The sequence below is a fragment of the Eurosta solidaginis genome, chromosome 3, assembly GCF_040869045.1.
Source record: "Eurosta solidaginis isolate ZX-2024a chromosome 3, ASM4086904v1, whole genome shotgun sequence".
Lineage (NCBI taxonomy): Eukaryota > Metazoa > Arthropoda > Insecta > Diptera > Tephritidae > Eurosta > Eurosta solidaginis.
In genome coordinates this window covers 137,150,236-137,166,169 of record NC_090321.1, presented here as the reverse complement: position 1 = coordinate 137,166,169, position 15,934 = coordinate 137,150,236, and the positions used below count along the sequence as shown (strand labels likewise).

At 41.6% G+C, this 15,934-nt stretch overlaps 1 protein-coding gene and 1 pseudogene across 23 annotated transcripts in view; one reads left to right on the top strand and one right to left on the bottom strand.

Annotated features, from left to right (window-relative positions):
• The window catches only part of RyR (Ryanodine receptor), a 1,962,175-nt gene that overhangs the window by 176,601 nt on the left and 1,769,640 nt on the right, over positions 1–15,934 (bottom strand). The window lies entirely within an intron of this gene.
• LOC137246653 (1-aminocyclopropane-1-carboxylate oxidase-like) lies at positions 9,511–10,943 on the top strand (annotated as a pseudogene).

Here is a 15,934-nt window from a genome sequence, read left to right as displayed (position 1 = left end):
GCCTGCCGACCACCCAGATAATTTGCGGTCCACCTTTTAAGACATGGGGGAAGGGTAGACCCTTCCAGGTCTTGCAGTAACGTGCCATGGTTGACCGTATCAAAAGCTTTTGATAGCTCTAGCGCAACGAGTACTGTTCTATGGTGCGGGTTTTGACTTAAACCGCCATTTATCTGGGTGCTAATAGCATTTAGCGCGGTGGTGGTGCCATGGAGTTTTCTGAAGCCATGCTGATGACAGGCTAGCTGCAAATTTGCTTTGAAGTAGGGGAGAAAAATGGCTTCAAGCGACTTGACTACTGGCGATAGGAGAGATATCGGGCGATATGACTCTCCTATGTTAGCTGGTTTCCCAGGCTATAGTAGCGGGACCACCTTGGCAATTTTCCATTTTTCGGGAATGACTAAAGTGGAAAGAGACAGGTTGAAGACATGTGCTAAATATTTGAAACCCTCTTTCCCTAGGCTTTTAAGCATCTGCATTGCTATGCCGTCTGTGCCCACTGATTTTAATGGTTTAGCGTGACCAATGGCATCTTCAACCTCTTTGGCGGTGATGGTAATTGGTGACGCGCTGAATTTATGTTTATGTGCGTGTCTGTTGGCCCTCCGTCTATCTTTGTCGACCGTATAATGCATTACATATTGACGGCAGAAAGCGCTCGCGCATTTTTTCGCATCCGACAGCACATTATTGCCAAAGCGATGGAAACTTTGTCATTGTGTCTAGACGGATTCGATAGGGACTTTACGGTGGAACAAAGTTTGCATACACCGGCAGACAGGTTACAACCGCTTAGGTACTCCTCTCATTTCGCCCGCTTGTGTTCATCCACAAGCAATCTGATGCGTTGGTTTTTATCCCTTATTTGGGGGTCGCCGGGATCGAACTGTCTTATAAGGTCACTTTCTCTCGCTAAATTTGCGGCCTCCGCCGGAAAGTGGGGCCGAATTTCGGGAATTCTACCTGATATGTATCTAAACAAATTAACATGTATTTTAATACATTACAACACTAACAGTAAGAACTGTCATTGACAGCTAAAAAAGCGGACAACCTCTTTTTGCTTCTTCTCGATTTTACCGCCGAAAGAAAAAGATACGTATAGCACTTTACCCTCCACGTTTTTGTATATAAATTATATTTAATAAAGTTATGTTATAGAAATCAACTCGTGTATTTAAAATTGGTAAACATAACATTACTGGCGACGAGGGAAAAAAAAGAAAAGTTTCCATAAAGTAAAATGGCAAACGAGCAAGCTATTGAGGAAATAATCCAGCAGCAGCAAAGATTTGCAACATCATTGCTCGAACAGCAAAAGCAGTGGATGCAGGCCATGCAGCAATCGTTTTTTAATGCGAATGAGTCAAGTCGCACTGGAGAAGTGACAGTGGTCCCACCATTTCACTCGTTTAATAAAGACCAACAAAATTGGGAGTCGTACTTGTAGCAGCTTTCGCAACATTTCGTGGCATATACGGTAAGCAGTCCAGATAAGCAAAAATCATTTTTTCTATCGTGGATTGGTACGGAATTGTTTGAGTTATTGAAGAATTTGTTTGGTGTAACAAATCTCCAATCGCTGACCTTCAAGGAATTAACATCCAAATTAACAGAACACTTCCACTCAAAAAGACATGTAGTGGCAGCTCGCTACGAGTTCTTCAAGCGGGAAATGAAAAACACTCAAAAGCGCAGAGAGTGGGTTGCTGACCTACGTGGTATCGCAAGAGAATGCAAATTCATTTGTACCGCAACCAATTGTACAGCAAATTTTGTTGATGAACTGATACGTGACCAAATCATAGTTCGTACCCCTTTTGATCAAGTACGTACCGCCGCTCTACAAAAGCTTCAGCCGTCATTAGAAGATGTGCTTTTAATTGCCGAAACATTTGAGGCAACAACTAAAACGGTAGCGACACTCAAACAGAATAATAATTCATCCCTAGCGCAAGTAAACGCTATGCAAACACACAAAGTCGGGAGGAATGAAGCTAATAAGCAAAGTAATAAGAATGAACCACAGGTACATAAACACTCAACAAAGCAAGTGAAATTTCAATCGTGCTCAGGCTGTGGCCATTCTCACTCAAGAGAACAATGTAAATTTCGAAATGTCATTTGTAACAAGTGCAGCAAAAAGGGACATATTGCAGCAGTCTGCATGTCAAAGCAAACAAAACAAATGAGTAAGAAAAGAAACTCCGATAAAGGCAAACAAGAAAATGAACATCGTATTGACACATTAGATGCAGTGAATGCAGTTACAGGTATAATAAAATCTGAACAAAGTAAGAAAATTATTGAATTGGAAATTAAAAACAAAACAATAAATTTTCAATTAGATTCAGGGGCTACTGTGTCAATAATAAATAGAAAAACATACGATTTATTGAACCAACCAAAATTGGTAGAGTGCACCAAGAGTTTGTACGCATTTGGGCAGAAGCCAATTCCAATTTTGGGTGAATTACACACTGAAGCTAGGTGTGGAAACAAGCAGAAAAGTATTGTGCTAATAGTAGCAAATGTAGAAAATTCTTACTGTTTAGGCAGGATCACAAGCTGGCAGGCGGATACTATGTTCGCGCGCGCGTTCTCCCTCAGGTTTGACTGCCCTAACTTTTTCCGCATCTGTCTGCGATCCTCCCAATGCAACCCTGCGAATCGATACTCGATACTCGAATTAAGTTGTAACCACCCACACCATCACCGCCACATGCATGTGCATGCATGTACATGTACGTGTATGTGTGTTTTTTGTCAGCACTTATGCATATGCATGTCGGGGTAGATGTGTGGGTGCCTTTCCCCTCCAAAACGGAGGATTTTGCGGGTCAACGGTTGTAGCTTGCTATACAACCGGCCTCTTTGATTTCAACAGCCAACCAGCTAACATCTGTCGCCAAGGATCTCCGCCGCTTCCTACAACTGTACAGTCAGGTAATCTTGTATTCAATTTATTTTATCTCTACCCAATAAAGTGCATTATTATAATGAGGAAAATCCTCCTGTGCTTCTTATTTGTCTCGTTTGAGTGAATCTTCTGTTCCCACTGAGATCGACCCGGTGCGCCCACCTCTCCAGGATTAGACGCACACCGGCCGAACATTTGGTCCATCTTCACCAGGAATTTGGAACACAGTACCTATATACAGTCCACATCATAAGATCATAGCTGCCCCCACCAAAATTCAAAATTACAGAAATTGCCATAAAAAGCTATACGGAGAATTTTGCCACAGCCAACAGCTATACCACAAAAAGTTTACTATTTCACAACAGCGTCAAAACACTGAGCAAGCGACAGCCAGCTGAAGCCGCTGCAACACCACAAGCTACTTGCCACACCGGAATACAAATCACCAAAAAGTTCAAAGTAAGTGCAATATTTCTTGCCACATTTTTTTTGGGTAAAAATAATAAATAAAAAGTGCGAAAAATCCATTTGAAGTGCCATACGTGATTATAATTAACCGCGAAAAGTGTGAAAAACTGTGTAGTGCCAAAAAGAAAATAAGTGCAAACGCGGATCATTAACGTTGTTAAGATTCCTTGTGACTATCTGGCCTGTCCCCCCACCAGCGGTAAGGCTCTCCGGACACAGCACAAGGAAGAGGTACACATAACCTCACTTTCACATAAAATTTCACGCCATTCGTTTAAATTTTCTTTTTGCATCACATTATTTTCACTAATTTCTCTAATTAATCTTGTTACACAGTTTTTGTTCTTTGTTGCATAAGATTTATTTCACGGTTTCACGCTTTTCGACGAGTTTATATCAACGCGAGCACTTAATTTATAATAAAATTGAAGGTTGAAGTTGCGAGTGGCCCCCTTTTACTTCGCACAAACACATTGGTGTTGATTCCCCCTGCTCCCTGTTTTTAAGGCACAAAAAATCTGCAAAGTCAGACAAAAATAAACAAATTAAGAGTAATAAATCAATTTTGCGTAATTTTAATAGTTGTTGGTTGGGTGATTCGCTCAGGTTTTCAAAGTTATATCCCTTGGTTAATTTACTCTCCACTTTTCAACCATGAACATGGACTCCTACATTAGATTGGCCGACCGAATAATCGAATTCGAGGCCGATTTTAATGACATAAATGCGGCTCTGCACACTATACACACTCTTGCAATACAGCAAAAAGAGTTGCAAGCTAAGTGGGAAAAAGCCGAGACCGCCCTCGACGAATTGCTTGACTCTGACACGCTCGATGCTAAGAAAATTGCAGCGGTCAAGAGCAAGCATAAAGCGGCATATGCCGTATTCCTGAGATGCATGTCGAACATGGCTGAAATTCAAACTAAATTGAAGGAGGAAAAAGATAGGGCAGTCAAACCTGAGGGAGAACGCGCGCGCGAACATAGTATCCGCCTGCCAGCTTGTGATACTGAGGTGTTCAAGGGCGACTACCTATCTTGGCCAACGTTTCGTGACCTGTTCACGGCCATATACAAAAACAACAGTCGCCTAAGCCCGGTAGAAAAGTTGTTCCACCTCAATCAGAAAACTCAAGGTGAGGCAAAGGACATCGTCAAGAAATGTCCCTTGACAAATGAAGGCTTCGAAACAGCCTGGAAAAACCTATGTGAGAGATACGAGAATAAGCGGATTCTCGTAAATTCACAACTACAAATTTTGTTTAATCTAAAAAAGATAGATAGCGAGTGCGGCAGCTCTATCAAAACCTTACAGCGCGACATAAATAATTGCTTGGCATCTCTAAAAACACATCAGATCGATGTTTCAAATTGGGATGCGATTATTACCTATTTATGTTCGACAAAATTACCTGAAAATACGTTGGCTCTATGGGAGCAGAGCATTGACCACAAGATGGACATATCCAAGTGGGAGGATATGGACAAATTCTTGTCAAATCGTTTCCAGACACTTGAAACCGTGTCTGGTTTTACAGGGAATGCCACTTCTAAAGTGCAAAAATCAAACACGTCGCGCCAGTCGACGGAAAACCCTACAAGAAGACTTGGTGCTTTTCAAACCAAAGTAACCAAGCAAACAACAAAATCAATGTGTAAAATGTGCAAATCTACGGAGCACAGGTTACGCAACTGTTCACGTTTTTGCGATTTAAACCCAGTAGAAAGGATTAAATTCGTCAAATCCACAAATGTCTGCCTGAATTGTTTATCCCCAGGACACACAGTGACGAGGTGCACCAGTTCATACAACTGTTCCAAATGCCACTCTCGTCACCACACGCTCCTGCATGCGGACACACTTCAGCAACCGGCGGTACGAAATCCCTTCAAAGATGCGGATAACGCCCCATCAACTTCGGCACAGGCAAGGAAAAGACAGGAATCGGGACAACCACCTTCCTCTGCGAATCAGAATGTCAAATCCTGCCATGCCAATTCCAGCACAGGCGTGCTATTAGGAACTGCGCGCGTACACATTCACCATAATGGTACCGACTTCTCCGCGCGGGCATTAATTGATTCTGGGTCTGAATGTTCCTTTATAACTGAAAGACTGAAACGCAGAATCAATTTGCCAGCGAGGAAAATGCATGCCCATGTTTCAGGCATCACAAATGCGGTGTCAGCTCAGGTGAAAGAAGCATCCACCATCGAACTACGTTCACCAGTGGATCCCTGCTTCAGCCTGACTACACCCGTACTAGTTCTAACGAAACTCACTGGGAATCTTCCATCCTGCCATATCAACGCAATGACTATGCAGGCATTCCCAGACTTGGTTTTGGCAGACAAGAGGTTCTACGTCAACGAAGACGTAGACCGCATACTTGGCGGGGACATATATCCCCAAATTATAAGGAGCGGTATAAAAAAGAATGTGCTAAACACACTCTTAGCCCAAGAGACAGTGTTCGGTTGGATACTAACCGGTCGTATCGAATCACCGAATCCAACGAAGAGCATTATGTCTTTCTACAACGAGGTTGCGTTAGACAACCAACTCAAAGCTTTCTGGGAGGTAGAAAATGTACCCAAAAATAAAATATTAAATGAAGATGAAAGGTACTGCGAACAACTATTTAAAGAAACAACGCAGCGAAGTGAGAATGGAAGGTACACCGTGTCACTACCATTCCGGCAGGATTACCCTAACAATATTAACTTAGGACCATCCCTGAAGCGTGCATGCTCTCAATTCTTCCGGAATGAGGGTCGGCTAATAAAAAATCCAGATTTAGGTAAGGAATATGTTCGAGTGTTGTCAGAATATGAAACGCTCGGACATATGAGAAAATTGAAAGAGAATATCCCATCCGACGATTCGGATCATTACTTCCTGCCCCACCACGCCGTTGTAAAAGCAGAAAGTACAACCACCAAGGTACGCGTAGTATTTAACGCCTCGAGCCCTACGGCCAACGGTAATAGCTTAAACGATATTCTCCTCCCGGGCCCAGTTCTACAAGCTGATCTACCCATCCTTATATTACGATGGAGACTCTACCGTTTTGTCTTCAATAGCGACATCGAAAAGATGTATCGTCAAATTTGGGTGAACGATAAGCACACCAAATTTCAACGTATTGTGCATCGCACGTCCCCGAATGACCCTATTAGTCTTTATGAATTAAAGACGATTTCCTTCGGAGTGAATTGCGCTCCATATCTCGCGATAAGAACGCTCCTACAACTGGCAGACGACGTGTCAAACTCACACCCTACAGCGGCTAACATACTACGAGAATACATGTATGTAGATGACGTGTTAGCGGGTGGACATACGATCACATCGACTATTAAAGCCAGAGATGAAATTCGTCAAGTCCTACACTCAGCGGGCTTTCAACTTCGCAAATGGACATCCAATTCAGAGGACATTCTAAGGGACATCCCCAAAGCAGACCTGCTCAATGAAAACTTCCTGGCATTCGAAGATACCAGTTCAGTTAAAGCGTTAGGCATTCGATGGAATGCCCTCTCCGATTTATTTTATTTTAAAGCAGGGACGCTGGACAACCCGGAAAACATTACGAAGAGAGCGATACTATCAGCAATCGCCAAACTTTTCGATCCCTTGGGATGGCTGGCACCAATGGTCATTGTGGCAAAAATACTCATGCAGAGTATTTGGTTGGAAGGCACCGCTTGGGACGAACCAGTATCTACCAGTACGCTGGAACGATGGAAAACCTTCACCGACCAATACCATGAAATCGATAAAATCCGGATACCTAGATGGATCAACTTTTCACCAGGACCCGACATCGAGATCCATGGATTTTGTGACGCATCCGAGAAGGCTTATGCAGCAGCCATTTACATGCGCGTCAAAACGGATGATAATGTCTGCACGAACCTGCTTTTAGCCAAAACCCGAGTAGCCCCAGTGAAAACTCTTTCTCTTCCACGTTTGGAACTTTGCGGAGCCGTGCTGTTAGCGGAAATCACCGAATCAATTTTCAGGAACCTCAAGTTGGGAAAGTGCACCTTTGGACGGATTCAACTATCGTCCTCGCATGGATAAGGAAACCGCCCTGTTCTTGGTCCACTTTCGTCGCACATCGGATCACCAAGATCATCGACATGGTCGGAAATAAGGACTGGTTGCATGTAAACTCAGAATCTAACCCAGCAGATTTGGGTAGCAGAGGATTTCCTGCGTCTGAATTGGTCAACAATTCGTTGTGGTGGCAGGGACCTTCTTGGCTGCAAGAAGACACTTCCCAATGGCCAGCACAAGAAAGTGACTACATCACCTCCGTAGAGGAAAATAGGGCGAAGACCTGCGCAACAACAACAGTAAATACTATCGATGTTCTTCAACGCTTTTCAGACCTACCTAGGGCTTTACGGGTGCTCTCATACGTAATGAGGTTCTACCGAAGAACTCACCCCAAAACAAAAAAATCATTTCAGGCCGAGTCACCTTTAATCTCTCCTGATGAGATCAAATCAGCAACCCTAATGCAGATTCCCTATCTGCCACAAAACACTTATTTTTGAATTTTCAAAAATTAAACTCCAAGTTCACTCGCTCACCCCGGAGCGAGGACACCAAAAAATTCCAAATTCAATTCAATTTCAAAAATAACCCAAATTCACTCGCTCACCCCGAGCGAGGATCACAAAACTCCTACGCCATCGGCCAAATACACGAGGCCAACAATAAAAATAAAATTTGCAATACACATCATCATTCGAATCAGGTTGAACATAGGTATCATGGAAAGTACCGATACCAAGCAATCGTGCACTGTCGTAACCCATGATCATACGAAACCTAAACCGATTCAACATTCATCGTTCCACGTCAAAACCCCGACTGGTAACTCGATTCAAAGAGGTACCCGAAAGAAATGTCCTCATTGAACCAAAACCAATATCGTCCACTATGTGTTAAGACCTCCATACTCCAATTAAACCCACGATTTCTGCCCATGGCGGCAAGATAATTATGTGGTCAGTATCCAGCATCCCTGAACGCTGGGGCGAATTCAATTGCCCAGGTTATGATACCAATACAAATTAATTTTAATTCGTTAAAGTGAGATTGGGAAAATTACAGATTTTCTACAAGTAGGGGCCCCAAGCCAGCATTTTGGAAAATTTTGATCCACCCTATTTGAATCTCATACCCCAAAATGTTCGAACACGTTCAAAGTTACGGGCATTTTCTGTTCGAAAATTAAGGTAGCGTCGAGAGGAAAATGCACTTTAAAGGTGATTAGTCTTGAATAATCGTTTGTGATTCATATTTCCAAACGCCTTTACTCATTTGTGACATCATTGTGAAATTGAGCTTTGATTGTGAATTTCTTCTTCATATCTCATTCAGAATGAAATTCTACCTCATAATTATCAGGGGACTTCAAAGTGAGTTCAAAATGTTTTTTCAGTCACAGTTGATTTTTTCTAATTCAGCCGGAAAGAGTAATCAGATTGTATGGATCGTGGGGAACTTCAAAATTTAATTACCTAAATGCTGAGTGGGGGTGTTTCAAACAATTCTGGCTGAAGATAAAAATCTTGTATGCATACAAATATGAACATATATGATTATCCATATATATATATGCGAACATCTGTGTCTTTGTTTGTTTGCATTTGTGTGGAGTAAGGCGAGGCTTATTTTTGTGATTTTTTAATACTCCACATTTATTTGGGTTACATTCAAATAAATGAATAACAAAATGCACTTTCGAAAATTCGAATGCCGTGATATTTGAATACCTATATATGTACATAGTGTTGTCTGCAACATATTTATGTACATACATATACATATGTAGGCCTGTGCAGAAATTAGCGAGCTTATATAATTACTCAAGCACTTAAATTGACACCGATAAACATAAGTATTACAACCATTCCAAGGCAACGGTCAACAACCAAATTTCAATAATCACAGAACTTCTTTGCCATTCAGGTGCTTTGACTCGATTGTGACCAGCGGCCCGCGTCAACGTTCCTTATTGGCATTATCAGCATAATGTATATTGGTTTTTGTAAATTATTTATAAGCCAAAGCAATATTTAAGAAAGCAACAGCAAGTTCCAGTGTCAGTGCCAATTGTGGATGGCAAACAAAAAGTATAACAATTAAAGTATATCTCACAACCAACAACGACAACAGCATCCCGAAAAACAATTGAAAGCTTAAAGTACAAAAAACCAGAAAGCATACAAAATGTTGAAAACAAAAACAAATGATGGTAAAGTGGATACACTGCTAGCCAAAGGTCTAATACCGATAATTGATGTTGCTCTCTGGACTATTTTGTTGATTTACCCAGCGACGTGAAGGAGCAGTATCGACGCAGCGGTGAAGACAACCATGGATACATACGTCCAGGTGTGGAACGTTTCAATGGTAAAATACCAGAACTCCGTCATGCATTTAATATTTGCACATTAAGTGCTAAAAATCTACCCGCAGAATCATTACCCGGATTTGCGGAACACATTTCATCTTTGGCGCAAGATTTCAAAGCACTTGCACGTTGTGTACTTCAAACACTTGCCGTGTCGCTTGATATACCACAATAATTTTCCCTTGAGAAACACTCACATACAATACATATGTTGTCTGGCGAACATGATAACGAGTCTACACTACGTCTACTCGACGATCCACCTATCATAGAGGATACTGATTTCATAAAAGGCAATTGTAGTTATAGTTATCAACGCTGTTTATCAGATAAACCAAACTTCCGCCCCGAAACCAATACTCGTGATGAAGCTAATGAGTTGGATGAAAAACTGAGAGTGATCTCATCGCAGAACGACACTTACCCATTGCTGAAATAATACGGTGTGGTGCTCATACAGATAATGGCACATTTACATTGTTGGCGCAGGATTCAGGAGGATTGGAAGTTAAATTACCTGGTGGTGAAGAAAGGCAACGTGTTGGTCAGTTACCTGGCGCCATATTGATGAATTGTGGTGAAATTATCTCAATATGGACAAACCAACGTTATCAAGCTTTGGAACACCGCGTTGTGATACCAGAACAGCCTCAGCACTCGTGGTCGTCGCTCTGTTGCCTTCTTCTGCCACCCGGATAATTTGATGCTGATTTCTCTACCTGCCTTACCTACCCTGCAACGGAGCCGGCTTAGATACCAAAAAAAAAAAAAATCGAAAAGGAGACGGTTTACAATGCATACCAGTTAATACAGAGATTTCGTGAGACTTATGGCCACCAAACTTCGCACTTATGATTCACAAACATACACAAACAACAAGGGCTACTTATTGCTGCTAAATGTAGACTTCTGGTCCCGTGTGACCTTAAAGGTAAACGTGTAGAACCACGCTGGCGAGCTGATGAACATGTTAAATCGGTAGTTTAGCATTATGAAGGCAAATATTTTGTTTCGTCGTATAAGGATGGTTCCATATGTACTCGGCCAACTAGACCGATCTATTGTCAGCCCTCATGCAAAAACTTTTAAAGAGCGCGTAGTGAAAAATTTACTTATTTACAAAGTCGATTTAATAAAACGTCTCAAAGTGGCGAAACCTGTTACAATACTTTCTGGTGGAATGCCCACTGAAATCAACGACTATTTTGGAAATGGAGCACGTGGTTGTCGGCTTCATTTTGGCTTTGTGAGAATCCGTGGTCATGCGAAACCCAAGATCCGCATGGGATATTTTTAGTTTGTTACGACATGCTCACACCTGAGTTTAGATGTTTCGAATCGCCTTATCCTATGGACTTACATGAATCACCTGTCACATGATGCACTTATTTCAGTGATTGCCCCTCGGAGTTGTTTCCTTTTTTTTATTCTGCTGGTCGCACAAGTAAAAGAGCTGAATTCTCTACGCCGGCGAATGGTGTCCAACATCATGTAGGTATTCGAAAATCGGTATCCCTGGACACCAAGACAGTACTTCAAATTTTTGGAATCCTGGCGCAGGAACGTTACTGATTCTGTATAAATTAAAATACTGTTTTAAATTTGTTTTCCGCGACGTGTAGACGCCTCCACAATGAATTAATATTACTACGCAGGCCACGCGCAGTAGTCAAATAATGAGTTCCCGTTGTCTCGCTTGATTTTAGTCCCGTTTGTTTCAATTCAAAGGAATTTTACATTCCTATGTATGAATGTGCGTTTTTTTTTGTCTGCGTTTTTGGTATACTGGCATCAGTGCGCGGACTGTTTAAAAAAAAAAGTGGTTGGTAGATTTTTTCCAACAAAACAGTAGCTACAGCGCATTTGTACCAAAGAATTCATAATTTAATGAAAACTAAAAATTCACATTTCACGGAAATAACCCTTTAAAAAAAAAAAAACATGTAAACAAGACTAGAAATACATGTAAATTCGTATATAAATAGCGTATGCCCATATAATATTCACCTTTTTGGAATTGCATTTACTTAAAACGTTTATTTTTTCGCTCAAATTTATTCACAGAATCTGGCGAAAATAGCGTAGAAAAATATTGGCGTACTCATTTTCCACATTTATCTCATAATCTCATAAGTTGTACACAAATTTTTTCAAAATTGGGTAATGTCACCGCTAAGTGTTATTTGGGTGGGCTCGGCAATTAAATAAGTTTACCAAATGATCGCAGCAATTGTTTTCAATGCGAATATGTTGCAATGTTTGCAGATTTTAGGCTTTGGTAGTGAAAGATAGTAGAAGTGCTAAGAATCGAAAACGGGTCAAAAAGTAAATTAAGTGGAAAAGGCCGTGCACTGGCCCTTATTATACTTACCCCAACGTATTTACATATATTTGCCTCTTTTCTTTAGTGCTGCGTCAAATGACGCACGATGGTACCGAAAATCCGCAAGAGAAACAACATCGGGATCGTTTTTTTTCCAATACAGATGCCTCGGGCAGTCTCAACAAAATACTTACGCACAAAAATAAAGGCGAAACCCTCATTTAAAAATAATTATGCTCCCATTCACAAAAAAAAAAAAAATTTTTTTTGGGTTGTTTTTTTGATTTTTTTTTGCCGTCGGTACGGCTTGTTTTTCTGGCTGGGGGGCAGGACTTGTTGTTTTCAACAACAAACATCACAAACCGTCATAATTAAGGCTTCGGTACAAAAACAATCCGAGTCCCGAAATAAAAGAATCCCTACACGACAAAATCCCGAAATTGGTAAAAGTCAACTGTTTCTACTGGCTTAGTGTGCCACTTCCCCAGTGACCTAGTTTTTTTTCAAGGGCAAGCAAATACATATATGTATATATATATACTCGCACACCACAAATTCACCATACCAGCTGTCAGCTAACCAAGAAATACACGACAGAGTTGCATGGTACATTCGCATAATGGTACGGGCAGATAGAACGCGTCGCTGAGAACGCATCGCCAATCTGCATGCAAGCACCGGCAGTTGGTACACTTTCCAATTTAATTACGATTTGCGCTGTTCTTCATGAGCTTGCGCACAAAATTAAATACATACCTTCGTCAGCCTCTACGCTTCGGTTTAAACTCGGTTTATTCATATATTTTAACGTACGTTTGTTAATAAAACACCACGCGTATCACGAAAACAAGTAATTTTGCGCGGGTGGCTTGGAATCACGTCCGTTCCAACCTCCCACACACCGCAATCTTGCTGGTTTTGTTGAAATGCATAAGCTGCTCGAAATCACAGCACTAACTACTTTGCAAAAACGCTCTCGTCACTCCACGTCATTTGACTAATCATTTTACGGTGATAGGTTATATTCGTAGTCACATTTGCATGGGCGTGGGTAAGTTTTGTGACCAAGTGTTTTGTAGGGTAATAATATAATACACAACTGACGAAATATATGCGCTGCAGCGAAAACGCGCATCACCCAACCAACCTCACGGCCACTCGCCCTGGCACATCCATAAAATTCCACAGTCGATCTGAGAGCGACACGACACGTTATACGCTGGAACGGAGACCTCGGCCTCTTCGTCCAGCCCAGAAAAACCTCAAAACCCTCGAGTCTGGAACGGAGACCTCTGCCTCTTCGTCCAACCAACAAAAAAACCGCAAATCTGGAATGGAGACCTCGGCCTCTCCATCCGGAACGACAAAAAACAAAGAATAAAAAAAATGGTGCCACTCTGGAACGGAGACCTCGGCCTCTTCGTCCAGCCTTACTGGCCATCGACTATACACATACTACATTCTGAATTTCTATATTTATGTATAATTCAATGGCAAGAAATATGCACTTATCACTGTTCATAACCGCTAATTTTTTCATCTTAGCTATGGTGGCATGCGAAGCAAGTCGGAAAGGATTCCTGGCCATTTTGCGTCGTCAGACGAACTCCTCATTTAGATTAAGTTTAGTGTGTAAGTCTTATATTCATTTTTCTCGTTTCAGCAGAGGTCATTGGCGGAAAACGATGTTGCGTATCGCAAGGGGGCCGGCATGTTTAGGCAGGATGCCTAACTTTTTCCGCATCTGTCTGCGATCCTCCCAATGCAACCCTGCGAATCGATACTCGATACTCGAATTAAGTTGTAACCACCCACACCATCACCGCCACATGCATGTGCATGCATGTACATGTACGTGTATGTGTGTTTTTTGTCAGCACTTATGCATATGCATGTCGGGGTTGATGTGTGGGTGCCTTTCCCCTCCAAAACGGAGGATTTTGCGGGTCAACGGTTGTAGCTTGCTATACAACCGGCCTCTTTGATTTCAACAGCCAACCAGCTAACATCTGTCGCCAAGGATCTCCGCCGCTTCCTACAACTGTACAGTCAGGTAATCTTGTATTCAATTTATTTTATCTCTACCCAATAAAGTGCATTATTATAACGAGGAAAATCCTCCTGTGCTTCTTATTTGTCTCGTTTGAGTGAATCTTCTCTTCCCACTGAGATCGACCCGGTGCGCCCACCTCTCCAGGATTAGACGCACACCGGCCGAACACTTACAATCTTTTTGGTTTAGACCTTTTCAGAGAATTTGGTTTTGAGATTACCGAAATAGCCAACGTTTCCGAAATGGAAGCTTATTCACAACAAATCAACGAATTGTGTAAGAAATACCACGATATTTTTGACAATACTACCTCAGGTTCGATACAAAACTTTAAAGCAACGATTCAAACGAAAGCTGCAGCTACGCCCAAATTTTTTAAAAGCAGGCCAGTACCATTCGCACAGGTAACAAAGTTTCGTGAAGAAGCTGATAGACTTATCAAAGCAGGTATTTGGAAACCCATCAAATTTAGCAATTGGGCGTCACCAATTGTATTAGCACCAAAGCCTGATGGCTCAGTGAGAATCTGTGGCGATTTTAAAATTGCGGTTAATTCGCAATTAGAAATTGAACAATACCCCTTGCCAAAACGCGAAGGGTTGTTACACACCATTCGTCGGGGCACTCATTTTTCCAAAATAGATCTGAAAGATGCCTATTTACAGATGGAAATAGATGAAGAGTCAAAGCAAATTATGGTAGTGAACACTCCTTTAGGCCTCTTTCAGTACCAACGACTGCCATATGGCATCGCCAGTGCGCCCGCAATTTTTCAGCGCTATCTGGAACAACTCCTCCATGGCATAGAAGGATGTGGTAATTATTTAGACGATATAATTATAACCGCACCGTCAATTGAAGAACACATAGGTCGCCTAGAGCAAGTCATGAAGGTATTAAAAGACAATGGCATAAAATGCAAAAAGCAGAAATGTTTCTTTTTGAAGGAAGAAATAGAGTATTTGGGTAGAAAAATTAGCGTAAAGGGAATACTCCCAGATGACTCAGGGGTACAAGCTATTAAATTGCTGAAATCGTCTAGTAACTTGGCGCAATTAGAAGCTTTTGTAGGTAAAATAAACTACTATTGCAACTTCATACCGAATTTTTCCCAGCTAGCAGCGCCACTCAACATGCTACGTCGTAAAAATGTGAAATTTGTGTGGGGTACTACACAGCAAGAGTCTTTTACTGCCTTGAAGTTACCACTAAGCCTTGCCGCGGATGCATCGTCTTTTGGAATTGGCGTTGTCTTATCGCACATCAATCCGGATGGAAGCGAACGTCCGATTGCTTTCGCGTCGAAAACGTTGGATAAGCACCAACTTAAATACAGTCAAATTGAGAAGGAGGGTCTCGCCATTGTGTATGGTATTCAAAAGTTTCACCAATACTTTTATGGTCGGAAGTTTGTCCTCATTACTGACCATAAGCCACTTGTACATATTTTCAATCCAAGTAAAAGTCTGCCACAAATGACGTCGCACCGTTTACAACGTTGGGCTTTAATTTTAATGGCATACAAGTTCAGCATCAAATACCGCAACACACATGCACATGGTAATGCCGACGCACTTTCTCGGTTACCCGTGAGTACCGATGAACAATTCGACTTAAGTGAAGCTTGCCATAATATTTCAGAAATTAAAACACCAATCGATGCAGATGTTATTGGAAAGCATACAATTCAAGATGGTACCCTTACAAAAGTCCGTAACTTTGTCGAAA